The sequence below is a fragment of the Bombina bombina genome, chromosome 4, assembly GCF_027579735.1.
Source record: "Bombina bombina isolate aBomBom1 chromosome 4, aBomBom1.pri, whole genome shotgun sequence".
Taxonomy (NCBI): Eukaryota; Metazoa; Chordata; class Amphibia; order Anura; family Bombinatoridae; genus Bombina; species Bombina bombina.
The window spans coordinates 512773080-512790570 of NC_069502.1; the positions used below are offsets into that span (position 1 = coordinate 512773080).

The window sequence follows — 17491 nt, forward strand, 5'->3', positions numbered from 1 at the left end:
CCCTGAGCTCTCTAGAGACGATCTGGATCATGGAGGATGAAGTAGACAGATTGTGACTGAATTTTTACTGTGTAAAAAAGCGCTAAAATGGGCCCCTCCCACTCATATTACAACAGTGGGGGAAGCTCAGAAACTGTTTCTATGCAGAAAACAAAAATGGCCATGTGGTAAAAATCATGCCCTAATAAAGTTTATCACCAAGTACCTCACAAAAACGATTAACAAGCCAGTAAAAACGTTTTAAACATACATTTAAAAGTTATGTATTATTATTTACAAGCCTGCTACCAGTCGCTTTTACTGCAGTTAAGGCTCATACATTATTTTAGTATTTACAGTATTTTCAGAGTCAATTCCATTCCTTAGAAAATACATTCAGTGCACACACACACACACACATCAGCCTGATACCAGTCGCTATCGCTGCATTTAAGGCCTGAACTTACTTTACAATGGTATCAGCAGTATTTTCTCAGTCAATTCCATTCCTCAGAAAATAAATTACTGGCGCATACCCTCATTTGTTGCAGGGGGAGCCCTGCATGCTATTCCCCTTCTCTGAAAGTTACCTTCACTTTCCCTCAGATGAGAAACAGCCAGTGGATCTTAGTTACGTCTGCTAAGACCATAGAAAGAAACCCAGGCAGATTCTTCTTCTAATGCTGCCTGAGAATAAACAGCACACTCCGGTGCCATTTAAAAATAACAAACTTTTGATTGTAGAAATAAACTAATTTAAAAAAACACCACAGATCTCTCACAGCTTCCTTTTTAGTTAGGGCTGCAAGAGAATGAATGAGTATTGATAGGTGAGGGGAGGAGCTGTATAGCAAGCTCTGCTGGGTATTTCTCTTGCATTTCCTGTTAGGAAGAGAAATATTTCATAAGTAATGGATGACCCGTGGACTGACTACACTTAACAGGAGAAATTAAATATTAGAAACTGTGTGAGATATGTATATATGATCGCTCATTGGATTATTTAATTTATATTTTAATGTACACATATATATATTTAAACTGCATTCATCTATTCATCTATATATGTTTTGTAATAGATCATTAAGTTTACTACTCTGCATTAATATGTACTAGGGTAAATACCTCTGTATGCTTATGTGACTTTATTTGGGTCTATATCTTATATCATATATTATATTTATCTGTGGTTTAACTATGTATTGATTGCTGTTGATCTATGTCTTTGGGTTCTAACATTCACTATGACAATGTAATTTTTTCTCCTTTGTAAATAGTATTTCCATGCTGACGTTAAAGTTAAATACTTAATGTTGGTCCCTTTAATAGGTGAGGGAGGGAAGAGGGGTGTTTTTGTTTTTATCCTCCCAATGGGTAACTTTTGTATGGTATAAGTAAAAGTGACACCTGTGAGAAAGTATGGTCCTATGATTACCGGCTACGCATTGACAAAACGCGTAAGATCGTTTCTTCCTACCTTTCTACCCTGCCATTGGTGCCCATGTACCTTTTATTTGAATCAATAAAGTCTACATATTTTATATTTGGAATGCTGGTTCCTGTGGATTTCTATTTACTACCCTTCATACTTTGAAATGTGAAAAAATAGATTTAAAGGAGTAATCCGGAAACTAGCAGGGTAGTTAAAATGTCCTTTATTAGAAATTCTTTTAAAACATATTTGCAGCTTCAGCTCCAGTTACAGTCATCCAAAATCAGGTAGGCTTGTCACTAATGCTGACATGTTTCGGCTACTTCTGCCGTAATCATAGCTTAATTAGTGACAGCCAAGCCTCTCCTTAAATAGCTGATGCCCTCATTTAATAGGTTAAATGAAATTGACATCTTAGCCAATACCTTACTTTTGCTTGTTTGAACAATGTAGATGTACTGTTAACCCTATCCTGGACAAACCATATAACTTAACATCAAGTTGCTATTTTTAACTATGTCTTAAATGGGGATATATACATCTTGTATTTATATATTTCTGTACACTTTTATCAATTCTTTCAACCGCATTTTTCTTAACTAATATCCTCACTTGATTGGTTTGGAAACATGTAGATAGATACATAATGATGTACTTAATGATGTACTTAATAATATGATCAGAAACACCAGCAAGATAACAATGGGAAGTATTGAACATTAGTATGCATACATATGATCTTTCAATTCTATACATACAATTTTATACATACAATTTTTCTCCAGCTTTTTGTGTAAAAAAATCTAAATATATATCATACTTGTTCAAGTTGTTAAATATGTTAAATTTGTTATTGAAAATGAATGTGTACATAAATTTAATACAATATACTTCCCATCTTTACATAACTCTTCACAAAGTTTAATTCCAATAATTTATTAAATCATATTCACTGTTTAGACCCATTGGCTTCCTGGTTTTTAATCTTCAGGATCCAATAGGCTTCTTGTCTAGCCAGAGTTTTGGTCCCTATCTCCCCCCCCCCCCCTTTTTGGTATGGGGATATCTTCCACTATGGTCCACTTTAGGCTTTTAGGGGTCCTTATTGTGTCTATACTTAAAATGCGATGACCAGCGGTGTTGTAAGTGTGCCTGACTTTATATTCCCTACATGCTCTCGTATGCGTGACCTAACTTCTCTTGAGGTCATGACAATGTATTGAATTTTGCAAAATGAGCACGTTAGTAAGTAGACAACATAAGTTTGTCTACAATTGTAGGCATCTGTTTATGTGAAAATGCTTCATTTGTGACCTCACTATGGAATCCATTACCCTGTTCCACATATGAGCAGGCAATGCAATCTATATTGTGACATTTGTATACTCCTTTGGTGTCTAACCATGACTTTGTCTACCCTGGTTAATGTTCTTTAAATTTGTGGGTGCTATTCTATTACCAATAGTGAGACCCCTTTTGTAAGCAAACTTACAGCCCTTCCTCACTGTGTCAGCTAGATCTTCATCTGCTGTAGGCATGGGGAAATGTTTGGAAATTATGTCAAAAATTTGGCCATATTGTTCACTATACGTTGTCAAAAATATTACTCCTTGTTTGTTAAACTTGTTGTCTGAGGTTCTACTTCTGTCTTTTTTTTAGCAATAATTCACTTCTATTGCGTTCTTTAATTTCCTTCTTTACCCCTTCTACCATCTTTTCTTGGGTACTCCCTAGATACTAGCCTCTCTGTCAATTCATTAGCCTGTCTACTGAATGTTTCTTTTCTCAGAACAATTCCTTAGCGTCCTTATGAATTGTCCTTTGGGTAATGGCCTGAAACACTCTTTTTTGGGTGACTGCTTCTTTGCATGTAAGATAGTATTTTTGGCAGTTTCCCTTCCTAATAGACTTGGGTTTCAATATCTCCCCCTTCTGCATCGGGGACTCCTGTCAGAGTAATGTCTAGATAATTTATGCTGGTTCTGTTTGATTCATATGTAAAGCTAAGGCCTTTTAGTGTTTACATTTAAATCCTCCATAAATTCTTTCAACTCATGTTCATACCCCCTTTCCAAATCAGTATCAGGTCATCTATAAAGTGTTTGTAGAAAACTATTTTGTCCCTATGCAAGTTCCCCTCTCCAAAGATGTGGAACTGCTCTCACACCCCCATATAGAGGTTAGCGTAGGATGGTGTACAAATTTAGCTACCCATAGCAGTTCCACATCTTTGGAGAAAGAACCTCACCGTCAAAACAGAAATAGTTATGTGTTAATAAATAGTCTGTTACTTTAAGAATATAATCACAAAATTCATTGCTAAAATGACCTGATCTGATTAGGAAATTCTCTATTGCCTTTAATCCCTCTGTATGCGGTATGGAGGAATAAAGAGACTTTACGTCTACTGTAAGCCATAGCATATAAATGAGCAAGGCTGGAACAGTGTTATGCTATGGCTTACAGTAGACGTAAAGTCTCTTTATTCCTCCATACCGCATACAGAGGGATTAAAGGCAATAGAGTATTTCCTAATCAGATCAGGTCATTTTAGCAATGAATTTTGTGATTATATTCTTAAAGTAACAGACTATTTATTAACACATAACTATTTCTGTTTGACGGTGAGTTCTTTCTCTAAAGAATGTGGAACTGTTAGTGGGTGCTAAATTTGCACCATCCTACGCTAACCTCTATATGGGGTGGTGGGAGCAGTTTCCACATCTTTGGAGAGGGGAACTCGCATAGGGACAAAAATAGTTTTCTACAAACGCTTTATAGATGACCTGATACTGATTTTGAAAGGGATGGAACATGAGTTGAAAGACTTTATGGAGGATTTAAATGTAAACACTAAGGCCTAGATTTGGAGTTCGGCGTTAGCCGTGAAAACCAGCGTTAGAGGCTCCTAACGCGGGTTTCTTACGGACTCCGGTATTTAGAGTTCAGTTACCGACACTCAAAAATCACCTAACGCTCAAATTTCTACCGACACCCCTCAGAACCAGTAGTAAACATATACCGACAAAAAAAACATCCACGAATCACAAAACAAATATTACACAAACTACACTTACACTCATACAACACGACACTATATTTATTTTCATATTTAATTAATTTTTCAACAAAATACAAAGGATTAAAGTTGCGAGATCTCAGGTGTTAGAAAAAAAACAACACAAATCCATTTTCCCATTGACTTACATTGGACACACTGGAAAAGACCCTCATATACCTACATCTAACTAATAACATTATCACAAACATACACTCATCGATGCATACAAACAATATACACCACTATGACATACACAAAATATTTATTTATCACAAAAAGAAACACGATTTAGTTACTTTTTCACAAAAGCTCATGACGTCATTCACTTTACGAGGAAAACCAGTCTTAGAAAAAAAAAATGAACAAATTTTAGAGCCTCCATTGACTTCTATTGGGAAGACGTGCTCGTGCACAGCAAAACCCTCATTTCCCTAACGCACGCAAATAGCGTAGACAGAAAAACTCCAAATACCAGCGCTAGAAAATACATGATTTCATGCGTTAGACACAGCTATGATAAATAGATCAAGAAATGGACTATTTCCCTATGGTGGATTTATGGATTTTACTGTTTGAATATTCACAACACCATTAAATTCTTTCAGACTTTTATATTACATCAACTACAAATCAACATCACTAGTAACAACATTTTTGTTTTAAAAATATTACATTTAACGGACACAAAAATAATGTCAACTTTTCAGGATTCACAAACACTACACAATGGGAAACAATTCTCATTTACCTTTATTATTGCATTTCAGTTATTCAACTCATATGCTTGCAGCAACAGCATATCTACATAGGCTTAATACATGATCACTCATGGATGCACATACATTACTTTTAACATCACTCATACATGTGCATTCAAATGATGGGGGAAAAACATATTACATTCTCTCGAGGAATCACAAAACACAACATATGGATTTTACTGTACTTTTAACATCATGATTCCATCACCAGAAACCATTAGGAATTACGTACAACAAGAACATCATTACACCAGATTACAGATGTCACTTTATGGGAAGGAAACAACAATGCCAGACCGCTATATAGAAGTCAGCATATGTGGGACACAATCACAATATATACGTATATGTACATAACACGCATCACCCATCACGCAACCACAAAGCACACATTTAGATTTTATTCAGCACACAATAACAATGTAGTCAAATACAACAACACAATGAGGATTTCAGAACTACATAGCAGGTTAATAATATCATTAGAAGATTCAACCATACACATCACAGATTCCACCACTGTACCGCCCCCTTTCGGAACTTTAACACTCAATACTACAATACAACATATACGTAAACCAACAGTTTGGGAACAGCATTATTAAGGCGATTTCAATGGGACAATTAATAAATATTGTCAGATCGCAAATCACTTATATATATATAATACTACAGATGACAGCCGGAAGTTCTTCAGTATTAGTGCCATTTGAATGGACGCATACAATATTGACATCTCGGCAATCACTTATATATACAATACTACAGATGACAGCCGGAAGTTATTCAGTATTAGTGTGATTTGAAAGGGACGCATACAATATTGACAGCCTCGGCAATCACTTATATATACAATACTACAGATGACAGCCGGAAGTTATTCAGTATTAGGTGCGATTTGAAAGGGACGCATATAATATTGACTGCTCGGCAATCACTTATATTATACAATACTACAGATGGCAGACGGGAAGTTCGGAATTATTATTGCGATTTGAAAGGGACGCATACAATATTGACAGCTCGGCAATCACTTATATATACAATACTACAGATGGCAGACGGGAAGTTTGGAATTATTATTGCGATTTGAAAGGGACTCATACAATATTGACTGCTCGGCAATCACTTATATATACAATACTACAGATGGCAGACGGGAAGTTCGGAATTATTATTGCGATTTTAAAGGGACGCATACAATATTGACAGCTCAGCAATCAACTTATATATACAATACTACAGATGGCAGACGGGAAGTTCGGAATTATTTTTGCGATTTTTAAAGGGACGCGTACAATATTGACATCTCACCAATCACTTATATATACAATACTACAGATGGCAGCTGTTACTTATCGTTTACAAACAATATTGCAGAAACATTGATCGATCACATTCGATGCACATTATACACAACTATGCACTTTCATTCATGTTAGCCTGGACGTGTACTTGTTACTATAAGATCGCGTTTAAGAAATATTGAATTACGCATATGAACAAACATTACAAACATGCACTGTATGTGTGATATTTGACACTTTCACATTGAGATTCATTGTTGCAAAATAACATTTCAGCAAACAACAAATAAACGCCCACTGTGAAAGCATTCGCGCCGCTCACATACAAACAGGTGAATACAATCAGCAATCATTACAAACTCACTACCATTGGACTAATTGTACTATAAATCCCCCAAACAACATGGCCAATGCATCACTTGTGATCCACATCAGATCAAGTGCTTACCTTGTTACGCTGTTTTGAAAGATGGATGACGATGACATGGTAGAACGCTGCTGGTGCTGCTATTGGCGAACTAGCTGTTGGTCGAATCAGGCAGCCTTGGCGGCTCAGACGAAGGGGTCATCTGGTTCGAGGTCCTCGTGTCTACAGGGTGAGACCCACCTTGGAAAACTATGAGCGACTTTGAGGTTTATGATAAGTATCGGCTTCGATCGCGAACAGCTCATTGGCCTTTACGATCTTCTTAAACCTCATTTGGAGCCACGTATAAGAATAAGGACTGCTGTTCCCGCCATGAGTAAGATGCTAAGCTGTCTATATCGTCCTGGCCTCCGGGAGTTTTCAATCCGGAGAACTGTACATGCATGGCCTGGCTCAAGGTAGATTCTCTGGGGGTGTTTGATAACTTTCTGGACGCCATGGTACGTATCAGTAAGCAATACATAGGATTCCCACAGAATGATGGTGATTGGAGGCGCCTGAAGCGGGAATTCTTTGATATTGCTCAATTGCCCAATGTCTTGGGAGCCATAGATTGTACCCACATTGCGCTGCATGCTCCAATTGATGACTCGCCCTTCAGAAATCGCAAACATTTTCATAGCCTCAACGTGCAGTATGTTTGTGACGCACAGATGAGGATTATGCATGTGTGTGCGAATTTTGGAGGGGCTTGTCATGATGCCCGCATCCTCTCTCTGTCGTCCCTGTGGGAAACAGTTTGAGGAAAGACAAATGCCCCCTGGTTATCTCGTTGGTGAGTATTTGTGCACAACATGGTTAATTAGTTTGACAATTGCCACTGTAGTTTTAAAATGTTTAGCGTAATGTTCAGCTATAGGATGCAATTTAACCATATATTTTCCCCCCGCTAATGTCTACTTTTAGTTCAATCCAGATATGTAGCATGTCTTACCTTAAATGCTCAGATAGAGAATGTAATGTAACCATGTAGTTAGCATTTTACACAAGGCTTGATTTAGGAGAAATACGCATATGTAGCATGTCTTAGCTGAAATGGGAAGATATTATCTAATGCAATTTAACCATGTCATTGTCTCTTTCCGCAAATGTCTTTTAGTTCAATGCAGATATGTAGCATGTCTTACCTTAAATGCTCAGATAGAGAATGTAATGTAACCATGTAGTTAGGCAATTTTACACAAGGCTTGATTTAGGAGAAATACGCATATGTAGCATGTCTTAGCTGAAATGGGAAGATATTATCTAATGCAATTTAACCATGTCATTGTCTCTATCCGCAAATGTCTTTTAGTTCAATGCAGATATGTAGCATGTCTTACCTTAAATGCTCAGATAGAGAATGTAATGTAACCATGTAGTTAGCATTTTACACAAGGCTTGATTTAGGAGAAATACGCATATGTAGCATGTCTTAGCTAAAATGGGAAGATATTAGCTAATGCAATTTAACCATGTCATTGTCTCTTTCCGCAAATGTCTTTTAGTTCAATGCAGATATGTAGCATGTCTTACCTTAAATGCTCAGATAGAGAATGTAATGTAACCATGTAATTAGCATTTTACACAAGGCTTGATTTAGGAGAAATACGCATATGTAGCATGTCTTAGCTGAAATGGGAAGATATTAGCTAATGCAATTTAACCATGTCATTGTCTCTTTCCCGCAAATGTCTTTTAGTTCAATGCAGATATGTAGCATGTCTTACCTTAAATGCTCAGATAGAGAATGTAATGTAACCATGTAGTTAGCATTTTACACAAGGCTTTGATTTAGGAGAAATACGCATATGTAGCATGTCTTAGCTGAAATGGGAAGATATTAGCTAATGCAATTTAACCATGTCATTGTCTCTTTCCGCAAATGTCTTTTAGTTCAATGCAGATATGTAGCATGTCTTACCTTAAATGCTCAGATAGAGAATGTAATGTAACCATGTAGTTAGGCATTTTACACAAGGCTTGATTTAGGAGAAATACGCATATGTAGCATGTCTTAGCTGAAATGGGAAAGATAGAGAATAATATGAACTAGATATTTTAAAGTTAAAATAAACATTTGTTAATGGGATTATCGTGTACAAAACTTTTTATTGTACTACAAATACTATTTAGAGGATTCTGTTAGAATTATGTTCTGTTCATAATTTATAGGTGATTCTGGGTACATGAGCCGGCCTTGGCTCATTACCCCCTTGCGTAGCCCGACTGATGTGTCTGAGGAGCGATACAATAGGGCTCATAAGAGAACCAGGGGCGGTGGTTGAACGGATGTTCGGGCTCCTGAAGATGAGGTTCAGGTGCCTGGACAGGTCGGGAGGAGCCCTCCAGTACAACCCAAAGAAGGTGGCTAAGATCGTTGTAGCCTGTAGCGTCCTGCATAGTATTGCACAGCGGGCTGGGATGCTGCAGGCCGTCCGGCCCGGACAGAAACCTCCTCAGAGATGAGGAGGATGATCCTGTTCTAGAGGGGCCATTCCGGGACAAGGGGCTCAATGTCAGAGCAGACATCATCAACCACAACTTTAGACGGTAAAGAATAGAAGTTAGACTGGAGTATTATCAATAGATGTGAACTCTAGGGAAATGACAAGTAGAGAATTGTGCAAATATGTTAGGATTGTTCATCAAATGCTAAAAATGTGTTTTCATTTATTAATATAGGTGATGCTCTGGCATTGGGTCCTGTAGCGAGTCTTTGCCACCTGGTTTTTAAAGAGGACATCAGCTGGTAAGTATAAATGTCTGGACTGTTGCTGGCATGAATTGTACACAAATAACATCATAAGGCATACATTTTATAAACTAGTATTTAGTTTACACATTACTTAAAATGTAAATACTCAGAAAGGGATCCTCTAGCATGACTATGGGTTCAATGTCACACATTAGAGGTTTGTTCTGCTCAATATGACTCATCTTCACACTTGATAGAACATAACACAAGATGCTACACAGTAAGCTAGTGACAGAAATTTCTTATGAAATGGGGGGTGGGAGAGGGCTACAGAAATGATTCACACACTTGTAGTAATTTTGAATAAACTTTTTATGCCATTAGGGAGCTGACTTAATCTAAAGACTGAAAGGGAAGAATTAGAAGCCTGACAGTGAAGATTGCCCAGACTGACAGTGGAAAAAGCCAAGATTGAAATTGAAGTATACCAATGGGATCATGTCTGGCATTATCTTTCAAATCTGCTGACCTTGAAACCATACAAAGACATGTTCACATGGTAAGTGCCAACTATTTGATAGAATAAGGCTGTTGAGGCATCCTATTGGAGACACTAGATGATTTTCTAATTTTTAGATGGTATTTTCACAGTCCTCTATTTTTGAAATGATGAATAAGACACCTATTGAAGATCAACTTTTTTACCCCTGAATTGACTTTCAAAGACCATGCATTATCCAGGTTGGTGTACCAATGCATGCTAGTTAAGAATCACAGGAAGAATGTTGAATATTAGTAGCTTACATACATTAGTCCATATTTAGTTTCTTAATTAAGATATTTAGGGATCACAATCAGACACTTAGATGAATTTCTAATTTTTAGATGGGATTTCAGTCCTCTATTTTTGAAATGATGAATAAGACACCTATTGAAGATCAACTGTTTACCCCTGAATTGACTTTCAAAGACCATGCATTATCCAGGTTGGTGTACCAATGCATGCTAGTTAAGAATCACAGGAAGAATGTTGATTATTGGTAGCTTACATACATTAGTCATACATATTTCATCATTAGATATTTAGGGATCACAATCAGAAAAGGAATACATATTATAGTTGATATAGAGGTATTTGAATGGACATGAAATATGACATGTATGTTCAACATATATATTATTGAAATGTGATATACATTATTATGGTATAATTAGAAAATCAGATTTTTTTTTTTTTATTACACAATATAATGTTTTTTTTTTTTTATTTTTTTTAAATATAATTAATAAATATCTTTAAAAAATGTGGAACAAAGTTAGAGCATAAGACACAAGATGATTGTAAATGTATTTTATGAATCTTTGACTACGTGTGTATTAACTTTGTTAAAAAAATTTTTTACATTTCATATTGGCATTCTGATGACTTCCAGGAATATTTTTTTCTTTTTGGTTCAGAAACTATTAAATTTTAAAATGGTAATAATAAACATTTTAGTATTAAATACACTCTTTGGAACAGATTATAATAAATATCCATATAATCTGTCAATAAAAATTTTTTGACTCCCATGACTGGTAGTTGTCTACTTGACAAGCACATGCATAAGATCAAATAATGCATTAATTGTGGAAAATCCACTGACTCCGAGAATATTACATTAAACTACTTTTTTAACATTCATTGGGGAGTGAGATCCATCGATGCTTTTCTTTTGAAATTCTTAGATGTTAAAATAATTTCGGATATGTAGTCCAATTTCTCAAAAAGTATTTGTTTTCACTTTTAAGAAGGGGAAGTGGTTCAATTACATTAAAGTGACAGTGTTGTTTGAATGTAAAATTAATTTTATAAGATCTTGGGGCCTAGTTATCAAGCCGTCAACCTCAAATACGCTGCGTATTCCGCAGCGTATTTGTGCGAGGCTGATTCGCCTTAGTTATCAAAGGCTCGAGACCGGCAAAAGTAGAATTTTGTGACGTAAACTTCGATCCGCCGGACTCAGTCCGACACAGATCGATTCTTACGTCACTCCAGATGTTCCGCACACAAGTGCGGCACAATCTCACTACTTTTGCTAGTTATCAAAAAACTAGCAGGTACGCTCGGCACTTTAATACGGCCCAGCGTACCTGGTTTTCAAAGCGCCAGCCTGGAGGCGGCGGATCCCATAGGAATCAATGGGAGTCTGACCATAGCGAAAGTACAAGTTCGCTGCTGCCAGACATCCCATTCATTCCTAATGGGAGCTGTCTACACCTAACACCCTAACATGTACCCCGAGTCTACAACACCGCTAATCTGACCACCCCCTACACCGCCGCAACTACATAAAGTTATTACCCCCTAAACCGCCGCTCCCTGAACCCGCCGCAACCTATATTAAATGTATTAACCCCTATCCTGCCCCCCTACCACCGTCGCCACCTATAATAAATTTATTAACCCCTATCCTGCCCCCCACTACGCCGCCGCCACTGTAATAAAATGATTAACCCCTAAACCTAAGTCTAACACTAACCCTAACGCCCCCCTAACTTAAATATTAATTAAATAAATCTAAATAAATTAACTCTTATTAACTAAAATGAATCCTATTTAAAACTAAATACTTACCTTTAAAATAAACCCTAATATAGCTACAATATAAATAATAATTATATTGTAGCTATCTTAGGATTTATTTTTATTTTACAGGTAACTTTGTATTTATTTTAGCTAGTTAGAATAGTTATTAAATAGTTATTAACTATTTAATAACTACCTAGCTAAAATAATTACAAAATTACCTGTAAAATAAATCCTAACCTAAGTTACAATTAAACCTAATACTACACTATCATTAAATTAACTAAATAAACTACCTACAAATAACTACAATTAAATACAATTACATAAACTAACTAAAGTACAAAAATAAAAAAAGCTAAGTTACAAAAAATAAAAATTTAAGTTACAAACATGTTAAAAATATTACAACAATTTTAAGCTACTTACACCTAATCTAAGCCCCCTAATAAAATAACAAACCCCCCCAAAATAAAAAAAATCCCTACCCTATTCTAAATTAAATAAATTTCAAAGCTCTTTTACCTTACCAGCCCTTAAAAGGGCCATTTGTGGGGGCATGCCCCAAAAAGTTCAGCTCTTTTGCCTGTAAAAGAAAAATACAACCCCCACCAACATTAAAACCCACCACCCACATACCCCTAATCTAACCCAAACCCCCCTTACAAAAACCTAACACTAATCCCCTTGAAGATCATCCTACCCTTTGAGTCGTCTTCACTCAGCCGAGCCACCGATGGAACTGAAGAGGACATCCGGAGCGGAAGAAGTTTAATCCTCCAAGCGGCGCTGAAGAAAATCTTCCATCCGATGAAGTCATCATCCAGGCGGCGCTGAAGAAGTCTTCGATCCGGCCGATGTCATCTTCAAAGAGGCGCTGAAGAGGTCTTCTATCCGGGCGAAGTCATCTTCCAAGCCGGGTCTTGAATCTTCCTTCCGCCGACGCGGAACCACCTTCTTCACCGACGGACTACGACGAATGACGGCTCCTTTAAGGGACGTCATCCAAGATGGCGTCCCCTCAATTCCGATTGGCTGATAGGATTCTATCAGCCAATCGGAATTAAGGTAGGAAAAATCTGATTGGCTGATGGAATCAGCCAATCAGATTGAGCTCGCATTCTATTGGCTGTTCCGATCAGCCAATAGAATGCGAGCTCAATCTGATTGGCTGATTGGATCAGCCAATCGGATTGAACTTGAATCTGATTGGCTGATTCCATCAACCAATCAGATTTTCCTACCTTAATTCCGATTGGCTGATAGAATCCTATCAGCCAATCGGAATTGAGGGGACGCCATCTTGGATGACGTCCCTTAAAGGAGCCGTCATTCGTCGTAGTCCGTCGGTGAAGAAGGTGGTTCCGCAGTCGGCGGAAGGAAGATTCAAGACCCGGCTTGGAAGATGACTTCGCCCGGATAGAAGACCTCTTCAGCGCCTCTTTGAAGATGACATCGGCCGGATCGAAGACTTCTTCAGCGCCGCATGGATGATGACTTCATCGGATGGAAGATTTCTTCAGCGCCGCTTGGAGGATTAACTTCTTCCTCTCCGGATGTCCTCTTCAGTTCCATCGGTGGCTCGGCTGAGTGAAGACGACTCAAGGTAGGATGATCTTCAGGGGATTAGTGTTAGGTTTTGTTGTAAGGGGGGTTTGGGTTAGATTAGGGGTATGTGGGGTGGTGGGTTTTAATGTTGGGGGGGGGGTTGTATTTTTTCTTTTACAGGCAAAAGAGCTGAACTTTTTGGGGCATGCCCCCACAAATGGCCCTTTTAAGGGCTGGTAAGGTAAAAGAGCTTTGAAATTTATTTAATTTAGAATAGGGTAGGGATTTTTTTTATTTTGGGGGGGTTTGTTATTTTATTAGGGGGCTTAGATTAGGTGTAAGTAGCTTAAAATTGTTGTAATATTTTTAACATGTTTGTAACTTAATTTTTTATTTTTTGTAACTTAGCTTTTTTTATTTTTTGTACTTTAGTTAGTTTATGTAATTGTATTTAATTGTAGTTATTTGTAGGTAGTTTATTTAATTAATTTAATGATAGTGTAGTATTAGGTTTAATTGTAACTTAGGTTAGGATTTATTTTACAGGTATCTTTGTATTTCTTTTAGCTAGTTAGAATAGTTATTAAATAGTTAATAACTATTTAATAACTACCTAGCTAAAAGAAATACAAAGATACCTGTAAAATAAATATAAATCCTAAGATAGCTATAATATAATTATTAATTACATTGTAGCTATCTTAGGGTTTATTTTACAGGTAAGTATTTATTTTTAAATAGGAATAATTTATTAAAGTATAGTGTAGTGTTAGGTGTAATTGTAACTTAGGTTAGGATTTATTTCACAGGTACATTTCTCTTTATTTTAGCTAGGTAAGCTATTAAATAGTTAATAACTATTTAATAGCTATTGTACCTGGTTAAAATAAATTGAAAGTTACCTGTAAAATAAATATAAATCCTAAGATAGCTACAATATAATTATTATTTATATTGTAGCTATATTTGGGTTTATTTTAAAGGTAAGTATTTAGTTTTAAATAGGATTCATTTAGTTAATAAGAGTTAATTTATTTAGGATTTATTTAATTAATATTTAGGTTAGGGGGGCGTTAGGGTTAGGGTTAGACTTAGGTTTAGGGGTTAATCATTTTATTACAGTGGCAGGCGGCGTAGTGGGGGGGCAGGATAGGGTTAATAAATTTATTATAGGTGGCGACGGTGTAGGGGGGCAGATTAGGGGTTACTAGGTATAATGTAGGTGGCAGCGGTGTCCTGGAGCGGCGGTTTAGGGGTTAATTACATTTATAAGAGTTGCGGCGGGGTCTAGGAGCGGCGGTTTAGGGGTTAGTAACTTTATTTTGTTGCGGGGGGCTCCGGGGGCGCCGGTATAGGGGGTAGAACAGTGTAGTTTTTAGTGTGAGTGCTTAGTGACAGGCTAGCAATAAAGCTGGGAAAAAGCCGAAGGGCAGCGAGATCGGATGAGTGATAACTGTCACAGTCCGCTGCTCATCGCCCCGCGGCTTTTTGACAGCTTTATTTGATAACTTAGGCGTATTTTTTTCAGGTCCGCGGCGGCGAAGGTAGGCGAGCTTAGGCGGACGTATTGGGCCGGTGAAGCCAGAAAAGTAGACGGCTTGATAACTAGCCCCCCCCTTGTATCTTCCTTAGGTATCTCAAAACATTTGCTAAATTATTTTAATTTTTACATTTATAAATGGTTAGGTCATTTAACTTGATATTTTTCACAAGCTAGTTATTGGATGGCAGGTTAATCGATTTGATTTTCTAGTGGAGTCATTTAACTATAGTTAATAATATTATGTAGTTTTTAAAATCTTACCTCTTGGGTTAGACATCACATATCTATATATAATTTTCATTCCCCTTTAGTTTATTTTGACAATGTTAAATCAACATTACAAATGTTTTTGTCCTTAAAGGGACATTCACAAAGTATATTGTGTATTGATTTTTAAATAATTCATAAAAGAATTTAAACATATTAGAAAGTACTATAGAATTACATTCAGTCTTTAAATATACTTTGAAAAAAAAAACATCAATGCACATATCTTAGTCAATTACATAAGGTTCTATGTGCAACCAACAATCAGCATCAAAATAGCCTATGTAGATATGTATTTAATACAGAAATATATATAATTACAATCTAATGATTGAATACCAAAACATATTAAGTTGTTCAAATATTATAATCTTATCCAAAATGCATACATAACATATAGCTTAATGTCCCTCTAAGCTGTGAAGACTCCGAAATACCTCCTTTACAATATATATTTCAGTCAGTGTGTAAAACAATCCAGAAGTTAATCTAAATTTGATTTACTCATATGTTATACTAATTTATCAAAAGGAAGGTGCCAAGGTTTCTGATATTTCAAGCATTATTGTGAAATGTTTATTTAAAGGGACATGAACTAAAAATATACTTAAAGGGAGACAGTTAAAAATTAATGATTTATACATTCTGAATGAGTATTCTATTTTAAGCAACTTTAAAAATTGTCTCATATTATGAATGCTCCTTGTGATGTTGCTATCATTACTTTAAAAAATAATGCATTAAATAGATAATTTATTTGCTTCAGTACTCTGGACTGAACTTGGTTTTTTGTGGTGGATTAATTTATCCAACAATCATCAAGGACAACCCAGGTTTTTTTGAAACAATTGTCCGTAATCTCAAATATCATTATTGATTTGCAAAGAAAGATAACAAGATAATTGTTAACATTTGAGAATCGGATTAAATTATAACGTTGATTAACATTTCATGCTCAATCTGAATCACCAACGCTAAATTTGTTTGGACAGTGTCCCTTTAAGAGATTTAAATAGTGTATTTACTTCTCTTCCTATCTTGACATACTTTGCTTGAAAAGCATATCGAGATAGGCTCAGTAGATGAAGATTGGTGGATGCACAGAGATGCCTTATGTGATTGTCTCAACCATGTGCATTTAAATTTCTTCTGTTGAGGATATCTAAATACTAAGATAAATTGATTTACATTTTAAAGTCTAAACAATCTTCTATCTCTACAGATCATTTGATACAATAGTTTGTTTGTAATGTCTATTTAAAAATAAAGACGCCATTTGCACAATAACATATATGAGCACTTCAGACAAATACAAGCTCGAGGTTTATTTACTAATAACAAACAAACCTGTAGTTTAACATTTATAAACAGATTATCCAAGTTACTGACCTTATAACCTGAATTTGAACATTCAGAAATATTGCGTGGGAAACGCATCTTGAAACACCAGATTAGCATCTTTAAACATTAGAGGTCTAATGTCACGCAATAGCACACAATCAATGTGCATTATGAAATACATTTAATAGAGCAATATCAATACTTCACAATAAGTCAATAAATGGATTTTATGAACAATAAAGACATACAATATTAAATGTGTATTTGTATTAAAGAAACAGACCGTTATTAAACCGAGAAATGTCTACAACATTTAATAATGTGACAGTATTAGATGTTAAAGAGAATTTAATCATTAATATTTAACGGATCACGGATATTAAATCTGCGTCACACATATCCGCATGACAGGCCCATGAGTTACAAATAAGTCTACATGAAAAATGAAGTAACAGCACCACCATGAGGTATGTGTAAGGAAGTTACTAAGATATGAAACATTAAGGAACGGCCAATCAGAGTTCATCACACAAACACAACTTGAATCAGGATGGTCTCACAGACATTCTAACAATATTT

At 36.1% G+C, this 17491-nt stretch overlaps 1 long non-coding RNA gene across 2 annotated transcripts in view; it reads right to left on the reverse strand.

Annotated features, from left to right (window-relative positions):
* The window catches only part of LOC128655459 (uncharacterized), a 102964-nt gene that overhangs the window by 63038 nt on the left and 22435 nt on the right, over positions 1 to 17491 (reverse strand). The window lies entirely within an intron of this gene.